The sequence below is a fragment of the Chiloscyllium punctatum genome, unplaced genomic scaffold (genome assembly GCF_047496795.1).
Source record: "Chiloscyllium punctatum isolate Juve2018m unplaced genomic scaffold, sChiPun1.3 scaffold_739, whole genome shotgun sequence".
NCBI classification, from domain to species: domain Eukaryota; kingdom Metazoa; phylum Chordata; class Chondrichthyes; order Orectolobiformes; family Hemiscylliidae; genus Chiloscyllium; species Chiloscyllium punctatum.
This window is the reverse complement of record NW_027310473.1, coordinates 52,501-65,000: the sequence shown is the minus strand read 5'-3', so window position 1 is coordinate 65,000 and position 12,500 is coordinate 52,501.

Here is a 12,500-nt window from a genome sequence, read left to right as displayed (position 1 = left end):
GCAGGGCGGCAGAGCCATCGCACTTAGCCGGGTGGCAGAGGAGGACCAGACTATTCACAGATAGCGGCCCAACGACTCCCAGAGCCGGTCGTGCGGCGCGCGAGGTCTGCTCTCTTCACAAGAGGCTTTATTAGGGAGTGCTAAGGCAAGGTTCTGTGCCCTCCACCCTCATCGCAACACCCATGGGAGCCTCCGGTCGTCAATAGACCGCCGCACCGGCCTCTGACTGACTCTCAGAATGGACGGAAAGAGCCGGGTAAGCCTTTCAAAAGATTCGACCACGTGCCGAAAACTTTAGACTTCCGTGAGCTCTCCGGCTTGCACCGAGACCCGAAGTCGACGTGCGAAGCACCACGGGACCCCTTTCGCCTGCAGGTCCCGAGCCGCCTTTATTTGCTGTTACGAGCATCGTGTGCCCCATACCTGCGTGACGAGCACCGCAGGGCGGCAGAGCCATCGCACTTGGCCGGGTGGCAGAGGAGGACCCGACTATTCACAGATAGCGGCCCAACGACTCCCAGAGCCGGTCGTGCGGCGCGCGAGGTCTGCTCTCTTCACAAGAGGCTTTATTAGGGAGTGCTAAGGCAAGGTTCTGTGCCCTCCACCCTCATCGCAACACCCATGGGAGCCTCCGGTCGTCAATAGACCGCCGCACCGGCCTCTGACTGACTCTCAGAATGGACGGAAAGAGCCGGGTAAGCCTTTCAAAAGATTCGACCACGTGCCGAAAACTTTAGACTTCCGTGAGCTCTCCGGCTTGCACCGAGACCCGAAGTCGACGTGCGAAGCACCACGGGACCCCTTTCGCCTGCAGGTCCCGAGCCGCCTTTATTTGCTGTTACGAGCATCGTGTGCCCCATACCTGCGTGACGAGCACCGCAGGGCGGCAGAGCCATCGCACTTGGCCGGGTGGCAGAGGAGGACCCGACTATTCACAGATAGCGGCCCAACGACTCCCAGAGCCGGTCGTGCGGCGCGCGAGGTCTGCTCTCTTCACAAGAGGCTTTATTAGGGAGTGCTAAGGCAAGGTTCTGTGCCCTCCACCCTCATCGCAACACCCATGGGAGCCTCCGGTCGTCAATAGACCGCCGCACCGGCCTCTGACTGACTCTCAGAATGGACGGAAAGAGCCGGGTAAGCCTTTCAAAAGATTCGACCACGTGCCGAAAACTTTAGACTTCCGTGAGCTCTCCGGCTTGCACCGAGACCCGAAGTCGACGTGCGAAGCACCACGGGACCCCTTTCGCCTGCAGGTCCCGAGCCGCCTTTATTTGCTGTTACGAGCATCGTGTGCCCCATACCTGCGTGACGAGCACCGCAGGGCGGCAGAGCCATCGCACTTGGCCGGGTGGCAGAGGAGGACCAGACTATTCACAGATAGCGGCCCAACGACTCCCAGAGCCGGTCGTGCGGCGCGCGAGGTCTGCTCTCTTCACAAGAGGCTTTATTAGGGAGTGCTAAGGCAAGGTTCTGTGCCCTCCACCCTCATCGCAACACCCATGGGAGCCTCCGGTCGTCAATAGACCGCCGCACCGGCCTCTGACTGACTCTCAGAATGGACGGAAAGAGCCGGGTAAGCCTTTCAAAAGATTCGACCACGTGCCGAAAACTTTAGACTTCCGTGAGCTCTCCGGCTTGCACCGAGACCCGAAGTCGACGTGCGAAGCACCACGGGACCCCTTTCGCCTGCAGGTCCCGAGCCGCCTTTATTTGCTGTTACGAGCATCGTGTGCCCCATACCTGCGTGACGAGCACCGCAGGGCGGCAGAGCCATCGCACTTGGCCGGGTGGCAGAGGAGGACCCGACTATTCACAGATAGCGGCCCAACGACTCCCAGAGCCGGTCGTGCGGCGCGCGAGGTCTGCTCTCTTCACAAGAGGCTTTATTAGGGAGTGCTAAGGCAAGGTTCTGTGCCCTCCACCCTCATCGCAACACCCATGGGAGCCTCCGGTCGTCAATAGACCGCCGCACCGGCCTCTGACTGACTCTCAGAATGGACGGAAAGAGCCGGGTAAGCCTTTCAAAAGATTCGACCACGTGCCGAAAACTTTAGACTTCCGTGAGCTCTCCGGCTTGCACCGAGACCCGAAGTCGACGTGCTAAGCACCACGGGACCCCTTTCGCCTGCAGGTCCCGAGCCGCCTTTATTTGCTGTTACGAGCATCGTGTGCCCCATACCTGCGTGACGAGCACCGCAGGGCGGCAGAGCCATCGCACTTGGCCGGGTGGCAGAGGAGGACCAGACTATTCACAGATAGCGGCCCAACGACTCCCAGAGCCGGTCGTGCGGCGCGCGAGGTCTGCTCTCATCACAAGAGGCTTTAGGGAGTGCTCAGGCAAGGGTCAGCCCGCAGCCTTCCTGGCAACACCCAGGGGAACCAGGCCACTCGCGTCTCTCGCCTTCATTTTCGACACGAGCGCCTGCGGAGGGCCACCACCCCCTCCGATTGTCAAGAGACCTCCGCACCGGCCTCTGACTTACTCTCAGAATGGACGGAAAGAGCCGGGTAAGCCTTTGAAAAGATTCGACCACGTGCCGAAAACTTTAGACTTCCGTGAGCTCTCCGGCTTGCACCGAGACCCGAAGTCGACGTGCTTAGCACCACGGGACCCCTTTCGCCTGCAGGTCCCGAGCCGCCTTTTATTTTTGTTACGAGTATCGTGTTCCCCAAACCTGGGTGACGAGCACCGCAGGGCGGCAGAGCCATCGCGCTTGTCCGGGTGGCAGAGGAGGACCAGACTATTCACAAATAGCGGCCCAACGACTCCCAGAGCCGGTCGTGCGGCAGGCGAGGTCTGCTCTCATCACAAGAGGCTTTAGGGAGTGCTCAGGCAACGGTCAGCCCGCAGCCTTCTTGGCAACACCCAAGGGAACCAGGCCACTCGCGTCTCTCGCCTTCATTTTGGACACGAGCGCCTGTGGAGGGACGGCCGGAGTCAACGTGGGGTTTGCCCGCCCTCCAATAGTGTCAAAAGACCGCCGCACAAGTCTCTGACTGACTCTTAGAACAGACAGAAAGAGTTTGTCAAATCTGTCAAAAAATTGACAAAGTGTCAAAAATTCGACTTCCAAGAGCTCTCCGGCATGCACTCATACCTGTCATTAAAGTGCTATGCCCGTGGAACCGTTTTTCGGATGCCTTTCAGAACGGTCCCGCGCCGCCATTTTGTTCTAAAAATCGTGTTCCCATATATCTCCGGGTACCCCGCCAACCTCACTGCGGAAAAACTACAAGTGGCACTGAATGGGTCTGAATTCCAAATTTGACTGCATCGGTCTGGAACTCGGTCCGGTCAAAACCGTTTGGATTTTTCTCGGTCCGGACTTCCGCGACAGACAAAGTTAAAGTTTTCGGGCTGCAGGCACAAAACGACAGCTGGCCATTTGCCGGGCTCAATTCACCCAATTCCTCCGGCACTTCGGAGCACATGTTCGGTGTAAGTTTGCGAATCTTTCCCGATGCTGCAGCATTTTCCTCCGCTGACACTTAGAATATTTTTCACACTTTGCTGAAAATTTTTCTAAGTGTTTTTTTCCAAGTTTTCCTGGTTACTGATTTCTTCTTTTTAAACATTTTTCTAAGTTTTTCTGGTTACTGATTTCTTCTTTTTAAACATTTTTCGCAGTTTGTCTGGTTACTGATTTCTTCTTTTTAAACATTTTTCGCCGTTTTTCTGGTTACTGATTTCTTCTTTTTAAACATTTTTCGCCGTTTTTCTGGTTACTGATTTCTTCTTTTTAAACATTTTTCTAAGTTTTTCTGGTTACTCATTTCTTCTTTTTAAACATTTTTCTAAGTTTTTCTGGTTACTGATTTCTTCTTTTTAAACGTTTTTCTGGTTACTCATTTCTTCTTTTTAAACATTTTTCTAAGTTTTTCTGGTTACTCACTTCTTCTTTTTAAACATTTTTCGCCGTTTTTCTGGTTACTGATTTCTTCTTTTTAAACATTTTTCTAAGTTTTTCTGGTTACTCATTTCTTCTTTTTAAACATTTTTCTAAGTTTTTCTGGTTACTCATTTCTTCTTTTTAAACATTTTTCTAAGTTTTTCTGGTTACTGATTTCTTCTTTTTAAACATTTTTCTAAGTTTTTCTGGTTACTGATTTCTTCTTTTTAAACATTTTTCTAAGTTTTCCTGGTTACTCATTTCTTCTTTTTAAACATTTTTCTAAGTTTTCCTGGTTACTCATTTCTTCTTTTTAAACATTTTTCTAAGTTTTCCTGGTTACTGATTTCTTCTTTTTAAACATTTTTCGCAGTTTTTCTGGTTACTGATTTCTTCTTTTTAAACATTTTTTCGCAGTTTGTCTGGTTACTGATTTCTTCTTTTTAAACATTTTTCGCCGTTTTTCTGGTTACTGATTTCTTCTTTTTAAACATTTTTCGCCGTTTTTCTGGTTACTGATTTCTTCTTTTTAAGCATTTTTCTAAGTTTTTCTGGTTACTCATTTCTTCTTTTTAAACATTTTTCTAAGTTTTTCTGGTTACTGATTTCTTCTTTTTAAACATTTTTCTAAGTTTTTCTGGTTACTCATTTCTTCTTTTTAAACATTTTTCTAAGTTTTTCTGGTTACTCACTTCTTCTTTTTAAACATTTTTCTAAGTTTTTCTGGTTACTGATTTCTTCTTTTTAAACATTTTTCGCCGTTTTTCTGGTTACTGATTTCTTCTTTTTAAACATTTTTCTAAGTTTTTCTGGTTACTCATTTCTTCTTTTTAAACATTTTTCTAAGTTTTTCTGGTTACTGATTTCTTCTTTTTAAACATTTTTCTAAGTTTTCCTGGTTACTGATTTCTTCTTTTTAAACATTTTTCGCAGTTTTTCTGGTTACTGATTTCTTCTTTTTAAACATTTTTCTAAGTTTTCCTGGTTACTGATTTCTTCTTTTTAAACATTTTTCGCAGTTTTTCTGGTTACTGATTTCTTCTTTTTAAACATTTTTCTAAGTTTTTCTGGTTACTGATTTCTTCTTTTTAAACATTTTTCTAAGTTTTTCTGGTTACTCACTTCTTCTTTTTAAACATTTTTCTAAGTTTTCCTGGTTACTGATTTCTTCTTTTTAAACATTTTTCGCAGTTTGTCTGGTTACTGATTTCTTCTTTTTAAACATTTTTCGCAGTTTTTCTGGTTACTGATTTCTTCTTTTTAAACATTTTTCTAAGTTTTTCTGGTTACTCACTTCTTCTTTTATAACATTTTTCTAAGTTTTCCTGGTTACTGATTTCTTCTTTTTAAACATTTTTCTAAGTTTTCCTGGTTACTGATTTCTTCTTTTTAAACATTTTTCTAAGTTTTCCTGGTTACTGATTTCTTCTTTTTAAACATTTTTCTAAGTTTTTCTGGTTACTCATTTCTTCTTTTTAAACATTTTTCGCAGTTTTTCTGGTTACTGATTTCTTCTTTTTAAACATTTTCCTAAGTTTTCCTGGTTACTGATTTCTTCTTTTTAAACATTTTTCTAAGTTTTCCTGGTTACTCATTTCTTCTTTTTGATCATTTTTCTAAGTTTTCCTGGTTACTGATTTCTTCGTTTTGAACATTTTTCTAAGTTTTCCTGGTTACTCACTTCTTCTTTTCAAACATTTTTCTTCGTTTTTCTGTTTACTCATTTAGCACTTTCAGGCACTTTCCCATCATTTCCTCGTTCCCGATTTCACCCTTTAAAACGCTTTCGGGCATTTCCCTAAGTTTTGCGGTTCACTCGTTTGGGACTCACTGACACCTTCTCTAGCTTCCCTGCTCACTTTTTTCGTACTGTTGAGAAAATTCGAACCCTTTCCTTAACTATGCCGGTTACTGACTTCACCGCTTCAGACCCTTGTCCCCGTAATGAAAGATACCATTTCCCACCGTGGGAAATGCACGAAAATCGGACTGAACACGGGGGAGGCTCCCCCCTCGAAGGCGAGACCGTCGGCAGAACCGCCGGGTCAAACCCGGCCGAGCTACCCGGCTTACAAGTCTCAAAGTCGGTATGAGCAGTCACGTCCACCCCCATTCCCTTTTGGACCACTTCCCACGGTTCCAAATGCATGAAAATCGGCCTGTACACGGGGGAGGCACCCGCCTCGAAGACGAGACCGTCGGCAGAACCGCCGGGTCAAACCCGGCTGAGCTACCCGGCTCGGAAGCGCCAAAGTCGGGTTGAGCAGTCACATTCACTCCCATCGACGTTTGGACCACTTCCCACGGTTCGAAATGCACGGAAATCGGCCTGTACACGGGGGAGGCACCCGCCTCGAAGAGGAGACTGTCGGCAGAACCGCCGGGTCAAACCCGGCTGTGCTAACCGGCTCGGAAGCGCCAAAGTCGGGTTGAGCAGTCACATTCACTCCCATCCCCTTTTGGGCAACTTCCCACGGTTGGAAATGCATGGAAATCGGACTGAACACGGGGGAGGCTCCCCCCTCGAAGGCGAGACCGTCGGCAGAACCGCAGGATCAAACCCGGCTGAGCTACCCGGCTTACAAGTCTCAAAGTCGGTATGAGCAGACACGTCCACCCCCATTCCCTTTTGGACCACTTCCCACGGTTCGAAATGCATGAAAATCGGCCTGTATACGGGGGAGGCACCCGCCTCGAAGACGAGACCGTCGGCAGACCCGCCGGGTCAAACCCGGCTGAGCTACCCGGCTCGGAAGCGCCAAAGTCGGGTTGAGCAGTCACATTCACTCCCATCCCCTTTTGGACCACTTCCCACGGTTCGAAATGCACGAAAATCGGCCTGTACACGGGGGAGGCACCCGCCTCGAAGACGAGACCGTCGGCAGAACCGCCGGAACAAACCCGGCTGAGCTACCCGGCTTACAAGTCTCAAAGTCGGTATGAGCAGACACGTCCACCCCCATTCCCTTTTGGACCACTTCCCACGGTTCGAAATGCATGAAAATCGGCCTGTATACGGGGGAGGCACCCGCCTCGAAGACGAGACCGTCGGCAGACCCGCCGGGTCAAACCCGGCTGAGCTACCCGGCTCGGAAGCGCCAAAGTCGGGTTGAGCAGTCACATTCACTCCCATCCCCTTTTGAACCTCTTCCCACCGTTGGAAATGCACGAAAATCGGCCTGTACACGGGGGAGGCTCCCCCCTCGAAGGCGAGACCGTCGGCAGAACCGCCGGGTCAAACCCGGCTGAGCTACCCGGCTTACAAGTCTCGAAGTCGGGTTGAGCAGTCACATTCACTCCCATCGACTTTTGGGCAACTTCCCACCGTTGCAAATGCATGAAAATCGGCCTGTACACGGGGGAGGCACCCGCCTCGAAGTCGAGACCGTCGGCAGAACCGCCGGGTCCAACCCGGCTGAGCTACCCGGCTTACAAGTCTCAAAGCCGGGTTGGGCAGTCACGTTCACCCCCATTCCCTTTTGGATCACTTCCCACGGTTCGAAATGCACGAAAACCGGCCTGTACACGGGGGAGGGTCCGCCCTCGAAGGCGAGACCGTCGGCAGAACCGCCGGGTCAAACCTGGCTGAGCTACCCGGCTTACAAGTCTCAAAGTCGGGTTGAGCAGTCACGTTCACTCCCATCGACTTTTAGACCACTTCCCACGGTTCGAAATGCACGAAAATCGGCCTGTACACGGGGGAGGCACCCGCCTCGAAGACGAGACCGTCGGCAGAACCGCCGGGTCAAACCCGGCCGAGCTACCCGGGTTAGAAGCCTCAGAGTCGGGTTGAGCAGTCACGTTCACTCCCATCGACTTTTAGACCACTTCCCACGGTTGGAAATGCACGAAAATCGGCCTGTACACGGGGGTGGCATCCGCCTCGAAGACGAGACCGTCGGCAGAACCGCCGGGTCAAACCCGGCTGAGCTACCCGGCTTACAAGTCTCAAAGTCGGGTTGAGCAGTCACATTCACTCCCATCGACTTTTGGGCAACTTCCCACGGTTCGAAATGCACAAGATTCGGCCTGAACACGGGGGACGCTCCCCCCTCGAAGGCGAGACCGTCGGCAGACCCGCCGGGTCAAACCCGGCTGAGCTACCCGGCTCGGAAGCGCCAAAGTCGGTATGAGCAGTCACGTTCACTCCCATCCCCTTTTGGACCGCTTCCCACGGTACGAAATGCATGAAAATCGGCCTGTACACGGGGGAGGCACCCGCCTCGAAGACGAGACCGTCGGCAGAACCGCCGGGTCAAACCCGGCTGAGCTACCCGGCTTACAAGTCTCAAAGTCGGGTTGAGCAGTCACATTCACTCCCATCGACTTTTGGGCAACTTCCCACGGTTCGAAATGCACAAAATTCGGCCTGAACACGGGGGACGCTCCCCCCTCGAAGGCGAGACCGTCGGCAGAACCGCCGGGTCAAACCCGGCTGAGCTACCCGGCTTAAAAGTCTCAAAGTCGGTATGAGCAGTCACATTCACCCCCATTCCCTTTTGGACCACTTCCCACGGTTGGAAATGCATGAAAATCGGCCTGGACACGGGGGAGGCTCCCCCCTCGATGACGAGACCGTCGGCAGAACCGCCGGAACAAACCCGGCTGAGCTACCCGGCTTACAAGTCTCAAAGTCGGTATGAGCAGACACGTCCACCCCCATTCCCTTTTGGACCACTTCCCACCGTTGGAAATGCACGAAAATCGGCCTGTACACGGGGGAGGCACCGGCCTCGAAGACGAGACCGTCGGCAGAACCGCCGGATCAAACCCGGCCGAGCTACCCGGGTTAGAAGCCTCAGAGTCGGGTTGAGCAGTCACATTCACTCCCATCCCCTTTTGAACCTCTTCCCACCGTTGGAAATGCACGAAAATCGGCCTGTACACGGGGGAGGCTCCCCCCTCGAAGGCGAGACCGTCGGCAGAACCGCCGGGTCAAACCCGGCTGAGCTACCCGGCTTAAAAGTCTCAAAGTCGGGTTGAGCAGTCACATTCACTCCCATCGACTTTTGGGCAACTTCCCACCGTTGCAAATGCATGAAAATCGGCCTGTACACGGGGGAGGCTCCGCCCTCGAAGGCGAGACCGACGGCAGAACCGCCGGGTCAAACCCGGCCGGGCTACCCGGGTTAGAAGCCTCAGAGTCGGGTTGAGCAGTCGCATTCACCCCCATCCCCTTTTGAACCTCTTCCCACCGTTGGAAATGCACGAAAATCGGCCTGTACACGGGGGAGGCACCGGCCTCGAAGACGAGACCGTCGGCAGAACCGCCGGATCAAACCCGGCCGAGCTACCCGGGTTAGAAGCCTCAGAGTCGGGTTGAGCAGTCACATTCACTCCCATCCCCTTTTGAACCTCTTCCCACCGTTGGAAATGCACGGAAATCGGCCTGTACACGGGGGAGGCTCCCCCCTCGAAGGCGAGACCGTCGGCAGAACCGCCGGGTCAAACCCGGCTGAGCTACCCGGCTTACAAGTCTCAAAGTCGGTATGAGCAGACACGTCCACCCCCATTCCCTTTTGGACCACTTCCCACCGTTGGAAATGCACGAAAATCGGCCTGTACACGGGGGAGGCACCGGCCTCGAAGACGAGACCGTCGGCAGAACCGCCGGATCAAACCCGGCCGAGCTACCCGGGTTAGAAGCCTCAGAGTCGGGTTGAGCAGTCACATTCACTCCCATCCCCTTTTGAACCTCTTCCCACCGTTGGAAATGCACGAAAATCGGCCTGTACACGGGGGAGGCTCCCCCCTCGAAGGCGAGACCGTCGGCAGAACCGCCGGGTCAAACCCGGCTGAGCTACCCGGCTTAAAAGTCTCAAAGTCGGGTTGAGCAGTCACATTCACTCCCATCGACTTTTGGGCAACTTCCCACCGTTGCAAATGCATGAAAATCGGCCTGTACACGGGGGAGGCTCCGCCCTCGAAGGCGAGACCGACGGCAGAACCGCCGGGTCAAACCCGGCCGGGCTACCCGGCTCGGAAGCGCCAAAGTCGGGTTGAGCAGTCACATTCACCCCCATCCCCTTTTGGGCCACTTCCCACGGTTCGAAATGCATGAAAATCGGCCTGTACACGGGGGACGCTCCCCCCTCGAAGGCGAGGCAGTCGGCAGAACCGCCGGGTCAAACCCGGCTGAGCTACCCGGGTTAGATGCCTCAAAGTCGGGTTGAGCAGTCACATTCACCCCCATCCCCTTTCGGCCCCCTTCCCACGGTTGGAAATGCATGAAAATCGGCCTGTACACGGTGGGCGCTCCCCCCTCGAAGGTGAGACCTTCGGCAGAACCGCCGGGTCAAATCCTGCCGAGCTACCCGCGTTAGAGGTCTCAATGTCGGCTTCAGCAGTCACATTCAATCCCATTCCCGTTTGGACCTCTTCCCGCCGATGGAAATGCACAAAATTCGGCCTGAACACGCGGGGCGCTCCCCCCTCGAAGGCGAGACCGTCGCCAGAACCGCCGGGTCAAATCCGGCTGAGCTACCCGCGTTACAGGTCTCAAAGTCGGGTTGAGCAGTCACGTTCACCCCCATCCCCTTTCGGACCCCTTCCCACGGTTGGAAATGCATGAAAATCGGCCTGTACACGGTGGGCGCTCCCCCCTCGAAGGTGAGACCTTCGGCAGAACCGCCGGGTCAAATCCGGCCGAGCTACCCGCGTTAGAGGTCTCAATGTCGGCTTCAGCAGTCACATTCAATCCCATTCCCGTTTGGACCTCTTCCCGCCGATGGAAATGCACAAAATTCGGCCTGAACACGCGGGACGCTCCCCCCTCGAAGGTGAGACCTTCGGCAGAACCGCCGGGTCAAATCCGGCCGAGCTACCCGCGTTAGAGGTCTCAATGTCGGCTTCAGCAGTCACATTCAATCCCATTCCCGTTTGGACCTCTTCCCGCCGATGGAAATGCACAAAATTCGGCCTGAACACGCGGGACGCTCCCCCCTCGAAGGCGAGACCGTCGCCAGAACCGCCGGGTCAAATCCGGCTGAGCTACCCGCGTTACAGGTCTCAAAGTCGGGTTGAGCAGTCACGTTCACCCCCATCCCCTTTCGGACCCCTTCCCACGGTTGGAAATGCATGAAAATCGGCCTGTACACGGTGGGCGCTCCCCCCTCGAAGGTGAGACCTTCGGCAGAACCGCCGGGTCAAATCCGGCCGAGCTACCCGCGTTAGAGGTCTCAATGTCGGCTTCAGCAGTCACATTCAATCCCATTCCCGTTTGGACCTCTTCCCGCCGATGGAAATGCACAAAATTCGGCCTGAACACGCGGGACGCTCCCCCCTCGAAGGTGAGACCTTCGGCAGAACCGCCGGGTCAAATCCGGCCGAGCTACCCGCGTTAGAGGTCTCAATGTCGGCTTCAGCAGTCACATTCAATCCCATTCCCGTTTGGACCTCTTCCCGCCGATGGAAATGCACAAAATTCGGCCTGAACACGCGGGACGCTCCCCCCTCGAAGGCGAGACCGTCGCCAGAACCGCCGGGTCAAATCCGGCTGAGCTACCCGCGTTAGAGGTCTCAAAGTCGGGTTGAGCAGTCACGTTCACCCCCATCCCCTTTCGGACCCCTTCCCACGGTTGGAAATGCATGAAAATCGGCCTGTACACGGTGGGCGCTCCCCCCTCGAAGCTGAGACCTTCGGCAGAACCGCCGGGTCAAATCCGGCCGAGCTACCCGCGTTAGAGGTCTCAATGTCGGCTTCAGCAGTCACATTCAATCCCATTCCCGTTTGGACCTCTTCCCGCCGATGGAAATGCACAAAACTCGGCCTGAACACGCGGGACGCTCCCCCCTCGAAGGTGAGACCTTCGGCAGAACCGCCGGGTCAAATCCGGCCGAGCTACCCGCGTTAGAGGTCTCAATGTCGGCTTCAGCAGTCACATTCAATCCCATTCCCGTTTGGACCTCTTCCCGCCGATGGAAATGCACAAAATTCGGCCTGAACACGCGGGACGCTCCCCCCTCGAAGGCGAGACCGTCGCCAGAACCGCCGGGTCAAATCCGGCCGAGCTACCCGCGTTAGAGGTCTCAATGTCGGCTTCAGCAGTCACATTCAATCCCATTCCCTTTTGGAACACTTCCCGCCGTTAACAATGCACGATATTCGGCCTGAACACGCGGGACGCTCCCCCCTCGAAGGTGAGACCTTCGGCAGAACCGCCGGGTCAAATCCTGCCGAGCTACCCGCGTTAGAGGTCTCAATGTCGGCTTCAGCAGTCACATTCAATCCCATTCCCGTTTGGACCTCTTCCCGCCGATGGAAATGCACAAAATTCGGCCTGAACACGCGGGACGCTCCCCCCTCGAAGGCGAGACCGTCGCCAGAACCGCCGGGTCAAATCCGGCCGAGCTACCCGCGTTAGAGGTCTCAATGTCGGCTTCAGCAGTCACATTCAATCCCATTCCCGTTTGGAACACTTCCCGCCGTTAACAATGCACGATATTCGGCCTGAACACGCGGGACGCTCCCCCCTCGAAGGTGAGACCTTCGGCAGAACCGCCGGGTCAAATCCTGCCGAGCTACCCGCGTTAGAGGTCTCAATGTCGGCTTCAGCAGTCACATTCAATCCCATTCCCGTTTGGACCTCTTCCCGCCGATGGAAATGCACA